Raw genomic sequence first — 11,007 nt, 5'->3', positions numbered from 1 at the left:
TCTGTCTTTTATTGGGAACCATAAAAAAAGAAATGAATATGTCACTAACCTTTGTTTGTTTCATGTCCAGGAATACTCAGATCAATCGCTCCCTTGATTACCTCTGCTGGTCATGTTCGCAAAGAGATCTAGCAAATTGCCAAGTGTGATTTTCCTTTCAATAAATAATTTTGATTCAATTTTGCTGCAAATATCTTTTCCTAACTTTATGCTTTTCTTCTTTTACATTGGTGTCTCGCACCTTATAAATGACAGCAAAGGTATGAAAGGAGATGGAAACATTTAACTCATCAAGTCAGCGGCAGCTTTCAATGAGATCACGGCTGATTTGGTCAGTGCTCAGGGGGCAGCACTGTCTGTAGACATGGCCGAGTGGTTAAGGCGGTGGGTTAGAAATCCATTGGGGTTTCCCCACGTAGGTTCGAATCCTGCCGACTACGTTATGAATGCTTTCCTGCTGGAACAATTCAAAGCAGGCCTGTAATTTGATTAGACTTGAGAAACTTGAGTTCTTCATCAGAAATGCTCCATATTTAAAACATTATCTCTGTTTCTCTTTCCAGATACACTGCTCGACACATCGGGTTTCTGCAGTGGTTATTGAACGCCCTGAGCAGAAGTGCTGCTTTTCATTAGATTCCTTTCATCCCTTATCCTCTGTTCTCTGACTCTGGTCATTGGCAACACTTCCTCCTGCTCGTCAGAGTGCCCATTCCCCACCGCTCCCTCTCCCATCATTACAAACAACCGCAGGAAATTGCCACTTAACCATCTTTGTTCCAAAGTGAAACTCACCAGCCTAGGAACTCTCTCCACCAAACGGGACTTCTCATCCCTGGACATGGTGCAAGCCAGAGGATTGTGAAGAGATACTGTGAAAATATTGTCAGTTGACAGTTGGAAAAATGTTTAGGAAGCACACCATATAATTTAGGCTCCAACTGTGGAACTCTTGAGATACTCTTTGGGAAACGGAATCCGAGGAGAATGAAGAAGTGTAAATTGTCAGTCCGAGTAGAGGAAGGGACATTGACTCTGATTTTCTCGGCACAGGAACTGATCTAAGACATTGAAAGAATTCTCGCTCCCGTACGTGAGGAATACAAACTTCATCTGGACTCTGGTACAATGAAAAACTCTGGAACACTCAAGACAAGATCCAAATATTGACTGAGATCACTACAGTACGAGTACTATAGATGGGTTTTTGACCAGTGTGTGCAGGAGGGCTTCCTGACACAGTATGTAGACATGCCTTCAAGGGATGACGCCACTTTCGATTTAGTACTGGGTAACGAGACTGGCCAGGTTTTAGATTTGGAAGTAGGTGAGCACTTTGGAGACAGCGATCACAATTCTCTCAGGTTTACTTTCGTGATGGTAAGGGAGAGGTGTACTCCACGGAGCAAGAGTTTCAGCTGGTGGAAGGGAAATCACGATGCAATGAGGTAAGATTTTGGAAGCGCAGAATGGGGTAGGAATCTGCAGGGGGTGAGCACATTAAAAATGTGGAACTTATTCAAGGAAAAGCTCCTGTGTGTCCTAGATAAGTATGTACCTGTCAGGTAGGGAGGAAGATATAGAACGCGTGAGCAGTGGTTTACTAAGGAAGTGGAATCCCTGGTCAAGAAGGAAAAAAGTCTTATGTTGGGACAAAACGTGAACACTCAGTTAGAGCGCTCGAGGGTTCCACCGATATCAGGAAAGACCTAAAAAGCGAGCTTACAAGAGCCAGGCGGAGACATGAGAAGTTGTTGGCAGATAGGATCAGGGTTAACCCTAAGGCTTTCCATAGGTATGTCAGCAATAAAAGAATGACGAGAGTTAAATTTGGACAATCAAGGGTAATAGTGGGAAGTTTTGTGTGTAGTCAGAGGAGATAGGGGAAGCACTAAATAAATATTTTTCGACAGTGTTCGCTGTAGATCATGAAAATGTTGGCGAGGAAGATACAGAGATATTTGCGTCTAGTGTGGTAGAGATTGAGTTTCACAAGCATTCGATGATAGAAATACTGAAGAGTGTGAAAACAGACAAGTCCCCTGGGCCGGATGGGATCTGTCCTAGGATCCTTATGGGAAGCAAGGGAAGAGATTGATGAGCCTTTGGAATTGATCGTCAAATCATCGTTGTCTACAGGAACAGAACCGTGGAATGGAGCATAGCATATGTTGTTCCCTTGTTCAAAAAGTTTCGTAGAGACAACCCTGGTAATTACAGACCAGTGAGTCTCACTGCAGTTGTTGATAACGTGTTGGAAAAGGTTATTATAGATAGGATTTATGACCATCTCGAAAAGAATAATCTGATCAGGGACAGTCAGCACGGTTTTGTGATGGGTAGGGCTTGCCTAACGAATCTTGTTGACATTTTCGACAAAGTGACCGAACAGGTAGATGACAGTAACCCAGTTGATGTGGTGTATATGGTTTTCAGCAAGTTGTTCGATAAGTTTCCCCACAATAGGCTAGTATACAAAATGCGGAGGAATGGAATTGTGGGAAAGATTGCAGCTTTGATCAGTCATTGGCTTGCCAAAAGAAAACAGTGTTGTAGTTGATGGAACATGTTCTTCTTGGTGTCCAGGTCCTGGCAGCGGACCACAAGGGTCGGTGTTAGGTCCACTGCTGTTACATGAGATCTAACCTTGCCAATCAGTCTCCCATGGGGAACATTATTGAACGCCTTACTGAAGACCGTATGGATCACATTTACTGCTCTGCCGTCATCAATCTTCCTTGTTACTTCTTCAAAAAACTCAATCAAGTTTGTGAGACATGATTTCCCACGCACAAAGCCATGTTAACCCGAATCAGTCCTTGCCTTTCCAAATAAATGTACACTCTGTTCCTCAGGATTCCCTCCAACAATTGGAGTAATCTTGACCGATGCAGTTTCATGTAGGGAATGCGAGGTCATATACTTTGTTGGGAAGAATCAAAAGACACACTAGTGTTAAAATCGATAGAAATGCAAAAGAAGTGTGGTGCAGAGGAGTCTCAGTGTTCTTATACAGGAAACGGACAAAGGTTAATCACATATTTATTTCTTGCTGGCAAAACAAAAGGCTTTTCTGATGCTCACAATTAAAGCGTTGGTTTCCAAGAAAATAAGAAAATTAAGTCACCAGTACAGTAATCAATTACCAAGATATCCCTCGTGATGTTGTATGGGACATGTGTGATTTTTTTGATTTTGTTTCTCCAAACGTTTTTACAATGGAAACGAGAGTTTTAAATGGGAAGTTAAGATCACGCATGACTAATGCCATTTTTGTCACTCACACGCATTTTTTTCCCCTTGTACAATTTATTTCGCTTTGTGGTTACTGCGAGTGGGCTTGTAAACTACACATGCTTGTGAGTTCATTCCTCACTGTTCCTGAATTCCAGCTAAACAGACTTTACATCCTTATTTCCTGAATCAAGGTAATCTATAACCATTGCATAAATGTCATTAAAACTTAGGTATTTCACACGCCTCTGTATATCATCTTTCAATATCCATTGATCCTTTACTGTATTGCAGTTGTGCATAAGAAGAGAAAAATCGAATAGAGAATGGTGGACCTCCGCTTCACACACCCGTTATTGAAGCGAAAATGCAGATTACTGCCCATAATACGATCGTGGAAGCATGTGCCGAACCCTCAGGAAACACAGAATAAGTGCAGTGCCACAGGGCATGTCAGGGACAGCCCCAGAAGGACAACAGGAATGCTGCTCTAAGCTCCTTTTTTGAAGGTATTTCTCAATGTGCAATAGAGTGTGACATGTGTTCCATCAGGAGTTATCTCACATAAGGAAGTATCCAGTGCTGCAGACGGTCATATCATCCGAATTCCAAGCCCTGGAATCAGGGATATTCAATATTCTGTGCATAACTGCAAGGAACAGCTGTCCGAGGCGTTTACAGTCCAGATGAAATTATGAATGCAGCTCTCTAGTTGTCAGCCTCTTTCTCCTATGTCGTGTTTCGTGCAGTCCCTGCGTGGAAACTCGTCAACCACGTTTGACCTGCACATGATGGGTATTGGGCCTTGGATTCTCGTGAGTTGTTGTCTGAGTGAGGCTCTCGGTTTCTGTGCTGTCATAGGTCCGAGGGTTCGGAGGAGTCCGGATATCGTTTTCCAGAATTTGGTTTTATCACAGGGAAGCATGATTTAAAAATTACCTCATAGCAAATCCTCGTTGCGAACTTTGTGTGCCACGCATTTGCGAATGAAGGTGGGTGGATATTGGTTCTTGGCAAAGAATTTGTGTGGGCGTCAGTCCAGCAGTCCCTAGTAGCAATACGTACAAACGGCAAGGGCCACACATTCGACTAGAATAGCACAACAATAATAGGACAGGGCAAGCAGAAGACAGCCAGACAATTCCTGGAAGCAGGGCACTCATCCACGGATTCCATCCGTTGGACCCAATCTGCAATCCCAACAAACGGAAGCAGCGGGAATGAAAACAAACAAATTCGTACCAAAACATGAGTACAGCGCTTCACAGGAACCTCTGCAGAGCTGAGAATGTCACCCAGAAAGGGAGGAAAAGTCTGCAAACCATCTTCCTAGCGTCACCGAACTTTTCAAAAGGAACTCCAGAAGCATCCGAACTTCACATCTTTCTGCTCCAAAACACTCTGCTTTTCCAGAACAGAGAATTGCACACTCAACTACCGCGTCTAAGAAGAGAATTGCAGCCCCTACACGACCAAGGGCGGCAGTAAGAGCGAGGGGAAACAGCTGCCACTGTCATTCCACAGCTACAAACGCTCTCTTTGAAAGGTACATTATCGTATGAATGTCAGGACAGCACTAGAATATGGGAACTAAACAGCCTGCGCTGTGTATTCATATTCTAGACAATGTGAGTTGTTCACAGTTTTCCCTGAAAGTGAGTGGACGTCCTTATTTCACCGCTGTTGTGCAGCCAGATCCTGCACTGAATCTGCTCCCTCGTATTTTGTTGTTGTGGCTAAAAGGTGGGCAATCGCAACGTGAAACTTTGTTATATTTCTCTCATTTCCTTCATTACTGTCCCGGTGAGGGAGGCTGGAGATTGGCTCGCTCGATCAGATGGAGGCACCAGCCCATTGTTGACCTAATTTAATCGAGAATATAATTGGTAATATTCACTTTGCATGGTACATTTTTCTGTTTTGTTTAATGTTACTTGAGCACTTTCTGTTACTTGGCAATGCACTAAATCTCTAGAATGCCGGGAAGCTCCTTTTGGATTTGCTTCGGTGTTATTTGTGTGAGCAGTTCTTGACATGCATGTCTCGCACTGCCCCACAGACAGAAGTAATGAGTTTGTGTGTCTGATAATGACTCTGCCTTTTGAGTTTTGCACGTGGTCCACGTTAAGAGCTGTCAGTTTTTGGATTCACTGGAGAGTTAAGGGGATAACACGATTTGTGAGTTTTTTTTTAGTCAACGAAATTATTTGATGGAGAACTTGGGAATGTATCAAGAAGAATGGTCATTATCTGTAAATGTCTGGAAAACATTCCTCTCTGTGTCATTTCAAAACATTACGCCTCAAGAAAAAAATAAAATTCAAACACGCTGATTTAGGAACAAACAGCATGCGTTTTTGCAAGTGGTCTATTCAAACTGTTGTCAGGTACTGGAGTGTCACAGAATTACCGAGCACGGAAGCAAACCTTCCTATCCATCTTGCACCTGTTGAACAGATGACCGTAACTAATCTAAACATATTTGCCAATATTTGTCCCCTATCTCTCCTAACAATTCCTGTCTGCATACCCATTTAGATGCCTTTGAAGTGTTGTGAGTGCACCAAACTCTGCCACTAAATGTGGCAATTTATTCCACACGCACAAAAATGTCTGTATTAAAAACAAGTGTCGCTCACGTCCCTTTCAAATTATACTGCTCTCACATTAAACCTATGCTATCTCACTGTAAACTCATGTGACTTCTGAAAAAGTGTAGATTGACTATGTTCTCTGTTCGTCTACCTCATGATTTTTAAAATTTTTCCAGAACATCCCTCAGGCCTGAAGCTTCGGGGAAAACTGTCGAAGAATATTCAGCTTCTCAATAATGTCCACAACGTGCAAACCTTTCAAATCGTTGTAAATATTTTTAAAAATTATTTTAAGGTATTCATAGAAAGTGCCAGGGGAAATTGCCTGAAGTGGAGCGATACTGAAAGATTAGTCTTGACATGTTTGGCCCTTAGTTATCGTCAGGGAGCGTCGCCGAGTGGTTTAATGTAGGTAAAAGCAATGAATACAGATGCTGAAGACCAGATTCAGGATTAGTGGTGCTGAAGAGCGCAGCAGTACAGGCAGCGTCCGAGGAGCAGTAAAATCGACGTTTCGGGCGAAACCCTGTATTCCTGATGAAGGGCTTTTGCCTGAAACGTTGATATTACTGCTCCTCGGATGCTGCCTGAACTTCTGTGCTCTTCCAGCACCACTAATCCAGAGAGTTTTAATATGCTGGGTTTAGGATCCAGTCACTATTGCGTTGTGGGTTTGAAACCCAACTTTGCAATTGAACCACTGCAGGAAGCCTTTTATGACAGAACTACACAGGTCCTGATATTGCTTTGTGGGTGTGTTTGTTACTCCTCGGGTCTCTCACCCTCTCTGCGATAAACACGGGAACATGAGCAACTGATTCTGAAAATAATGAGACCTACTGCTGTCCACATCCTCTCGAGCACTGTGCGTTTGGATGGGTACAAGCACAATTTTGCTGCCAGTTGCTGTGTCTCAAATGGTCAGAGCATTTGGCTGAAATGTTGGTTGTCCTAGCCCAAAAAGAGGACAGAGCCTCAAATATTTCACATCAAGTATTGAGATCGACCATGTACTGACAATACAACCACGAGAACTCATCCATGATTGACCCTGAGTCCTCAATGAGTGAGATGGTCACGTGCAGCAAAATGTTACCCCACTCTCTACAAGCCCCTGCTGCCAACACAAAGGGGCCACTGCAGTTTCAATCAGCGGCTTCCTGCCCAGCCCTGGGACACAGCTCATGGAAACTCCTTCCTCAGGAACGGCTGTTACCGTGTGAAAGGGTAAAAAAATCTAATTCAAATTGGAAATGTCTTCAGAAGATTGTTCCTGTTTTTAAAAAAAATTATAATCAGAATTCCTTTCTCGAATATTAGAAGTGGTAAACTTTGTAGGCAGGTAGAACAAGGAAAGTGTTGATTGTGAGGACTCTGTCTCTTCAGCAGATGGGATTCCCTCCACTCTAATCAGAAATGATTTGGTTTCCTGAGGTATTTTCCCGATTGATTTGCAGTCTGCCAGAGTGTCTGGGAATCACTTCTGTGACCTAAGGATCAGGGTCAAAATATGAAAATATTAACAGAGAATCAAAAATCCCGGGCAAGGCCTAAATGGATTGTAATGGTCTGAAGGAATAAATCTGAGAATTGAAAGACTTGGATAATGTTATTTACAATGGGGAGGAATGAACTGTACTGCAGGTGCAAGAGACAAGGTTATCGGTTCGGCCGAATATGTTATAAAAGATGTCCCTTCCAAAACGTGAGGTTCCATTCCAAACGTGCCCCAACCAAAATGTGCAGAGTCGTCGAATGCGAATGGCCACATGACAGTGACAGCTGCATGTCAAATGGTGTTGCAATAGAATTAACTGAATGAGAATGCTCTGATGGAAACCGAATGGAACTCTCCCTGAAATTTTCCCAATTCACTCGGTAAATGATGCTGTTGTGTACCCATATGTGTTTACGTAATGAACAGCTTATTGTCAGTAACAGGGGTGGGTGTGATGCAGGATTGTGAGGTCTCCGTGTGGGTCAGAAGTGATTTGTTCGAATAGAGAATTCAAACGTCCAGAGCAGACAGAGCTGATTGGTCCAGGATCAGACTTTTCCCTTCTGTTTCAGTACCAACAAAAGAAATTGCAGGAAAATCTCAGCAGGTCTGGTAGAATCTTGGAATGGAAAACCGAGTTAAGTCTTCAAGACCAGTGACACTTATTACTCCATGTCCATTTCCGTCTACTTATTTTATTGAATATCTCCTGACTCCCAACTTTATACTCAGTTTCTCTTTTATTACTCCGTCTCCAAACATTCTCCCAGTCTCAAAATTTAATCGCAGAACTGTTCCATCTCTCACCTCACCGAGTTATGAGATGAGGACTTCGAAATGCACGATTAACTCTGTTTCTATTTCCTTAGATACTGGATGGTCAGAGGCCAGAAGGCATCGGAGGACAGTTAGAGCTTTCAGCCCATCTGGTCAGCCTATTTGTTCATTCGATCATTACTCATATCGTTCCCAAACCAATTTTCAGCCTTCTATCTGTGACACTTATCTCCCCTGAATTTGGGATCCAATCTTTTTCCCAGAGTGTGAATGAAACTGTCCCAACCGTCTCCACATCTGCTGGCAGCTGTTACACCGTATCTGTGTGTGATCGAGCTCAATTTCAGTCCCACAGAGCAAACACGTCTGTTCTGAGCAATGCAATCCCCGCTTCATGACAGATCGATCGGGTCTCTGACCCCACGATTTTTCTGCGAGGCAGTAGTTAGATGCTTCACCACCCACGGCAAGGACCGGTGCTTCAAAATGTGGGGACAAACAACGATAGGCACAAGGGTTTGTACAGGTTAGGTCGAAAGGGTTATTGTCAACTTCAGTGGAATCCCTGCTTCAGAGTCTGGATTTGAATCGCCCAGGCATGGATAAAATTCCAAGTCAGGAAATGAAGATTTATTTCTCTTCTTGTGGCCACTCTGAATGAAAACCATTTTCTGCTTCAACAGAGAGCACAGACCCGGTTCTGCCAGAAGGAATCCAGTGGTTGATTGCATCCAACTGGAATCATAGAGTCACAGAGATGTACTGCAGGGAAACAGACCCTTCATTCAAACCTGTCCATGCGGACCGGAAATCCCAACCCAATTTGTTCCCTCTTGCCAGCACACGGCCCATATCCCTCCAAACCCTTCCTACTCATATATGATTTCAAATGCCTCTTAAATGTTGCAATTGTGCAAGCCTCCACCACTTCCTCTGGCAGCCAAGGCAGCACATACACCGAATAAATTGTCACTGCAAATCCCCTCGAAGGATCTCGCCTTTCTGAGCTGAAACTATCTCGCTGTTCATTCAATGTCGTTATGTCTAATTCTTGGAACTCCCTCCCTATCGACATCATGGCTGTATCACTGTGTTGAGCACTTCGAGGACGAAGTAAAGTAACTTACCATCTTAATCTCTTGAGTAATTATGGTTGGGCAGTGAAGCCTATCCCAAAGATTGACGTGCATTCTCCAGAATTTCTTTTGAAAAAACTGCAGTTTTCAAGTGGACATCCGAAAGTGGTCCGGAACAAAAGTAAAGTTTCGAAGGGAAAGTAGGATAAACTGAAAGTCAATGATGACTGAGTTGAATGAGGCAGAATTGAGTGAGGAGCTGTTGGTACAAGGATCAATGTCAGTGCTAATGGTTTAGCCCTTACTGCCCACTGTTAACACCAAATCACACAACACTCCTGGTAAATTCACCACAATTACCCTGGTCTCTTGGTATGAGTTTCCCTCTGTGCACATTCAGGCTGTAAATCTGTCCCGAGAGGATGAACGCATACTGTTTATCCTGTTAGGTTAAAGAGGTGAAGTCATCAGTTTGAAATCAAAGCAAGAAGAGATTGCCTCTTCCTGTACATTTTCAGTGGACAGTCACCAGCTGTGAACTTCTTTCCTGCACAAACGGAGTTGATATATATTCTCATCGAGCAGCTTTATTACAGAAAGGTAGTCCGATTAACTGCGATCAAATACTTCATTAAATGCCCTTATTGATTTGAAGAACCGTGTCTGTGGTTTCGTCAGTTAAAGCATATGGTAGGAGCCAGACGTTAATGGTGTCACATGCTGTCAAATGTTCTGTACATTGAAAGTTGATTGTTTAAACTTCTTGTAAAAGCCGTATTGTTTATCCAACATCGCGAAAGTGAAGGCTCAGCATGCTTCTTGTGTTTGAGCTCAGACCCTTATTATTTCGTGCTCCCAAGCCCTACCTCCTGATGTGGACCCATTAGTCTATGTTCTATCCTGCTAATTCAACGCAGAGTTCTGTTTACTCTGTTCGACAAGGATTTGTCTATCTCTTCTACTATTGTTCTCCGTCCATCTTTTCAAGTTTTGTGGGAATAATGAAGAGACGCAGGAGACACTGCAGACTTGCAGGACAATGTTGTAGTAATAAAATGAGATAATGGCTCTCATTGTCTGCTGTCACCATTCATTGATTTTCGACAAACGGCAATAGCGTCATAGAAATCCTATAATTGGAGTGAAACTGCTTTTTTTCTGGTCTATTATGAATACTATTTAGAATTGTAAAAGCTCATAACGTTTTGAGTGAACAAATGTCACCTGATCTCAGACCTAAGTAACACAGACATTACTTGGAGACTGTGAGCCCAGTTCTACACACTCTGGCCGGGGGGCGGAGAAAGCCACGGAACAGCCTCCGATTTTAACACTTTTCCAAGAGTAGAAATGAAAAATGAGGGATATTGACAGACAGAGAGAGGGAGAATGTAGAAGAGAGTGAGATGGTACAGAGAGACAAAGGGACACTAACAGAAATTCTCCATTCACCATGGCTGCTCATAGACATGAAGGAGAAGAAAAAGGTAATGAAGGCCAGCCTTTCACCAACTCAGGACAACAGCAACAGCATTACAGCCGATAAAGGAATTTTGCATTTTTACAGATGACGTCTGTCAGCTCATGAGAGATTCTGGTAAGTATGCTGTTTCACAAAGTGAAATTGACAATTACCCAGGCAATAAAACAATAAAAAGCATAAGTGGCCTGAATCTTTGGTATGAAACAATAAATCTCTTTGTCTCCACAGATGCTGTCAGGCCTGCAGAGTTTCTCTGTCAATTCCTGTTGTTGATTCAGATTTCCAGGATTCACACTTCTTTGTTTTATGCTAGTCTGAATCCTGTTTGTGACAATACTGGATTAA

At 43.0% G+C, this 11,007-nt stretch overlaps 1 non-coding gene across 1 annotated transcript; it reads left to right on the top strand.

Moving 5' to 3' along the window:
- The first annotated feature begins 358 nt into the window (after positions 1-358).
- On the top strand, positions 359-440 carry trnas-aga (transfer RNA serine (anticodon AGA)). Its single transcript has one exon. It is a non-coding gene; the product is annotated as a tRNA-Ser (tRNA).
- The last annotated feature ends 10,567 nt before the right edge of the window (positions 441-11,007 follow it).

This window comes from Chiloscyllium punctatum, chromosome 34, assembly GCF_047496795.1.
Source record: "Chiloscyllium punctatum isolate Juve2018m chromosome 34, sChiPun1.3, whole genome shotgun sequence".
In the NCBI taxonomy this organism is placed as follows: Eukaryota; Metazoa; Chordata; class Chondrichthyes; order Orectolobiformes; family Hemiscylliidae; genus Chiloscyllium; species Chiloscyllium punctatum.
Note: the sequence above shows the minus strand (reverse complement) of the source record. Positions and strands in the feature narration are given on the sequence as shown.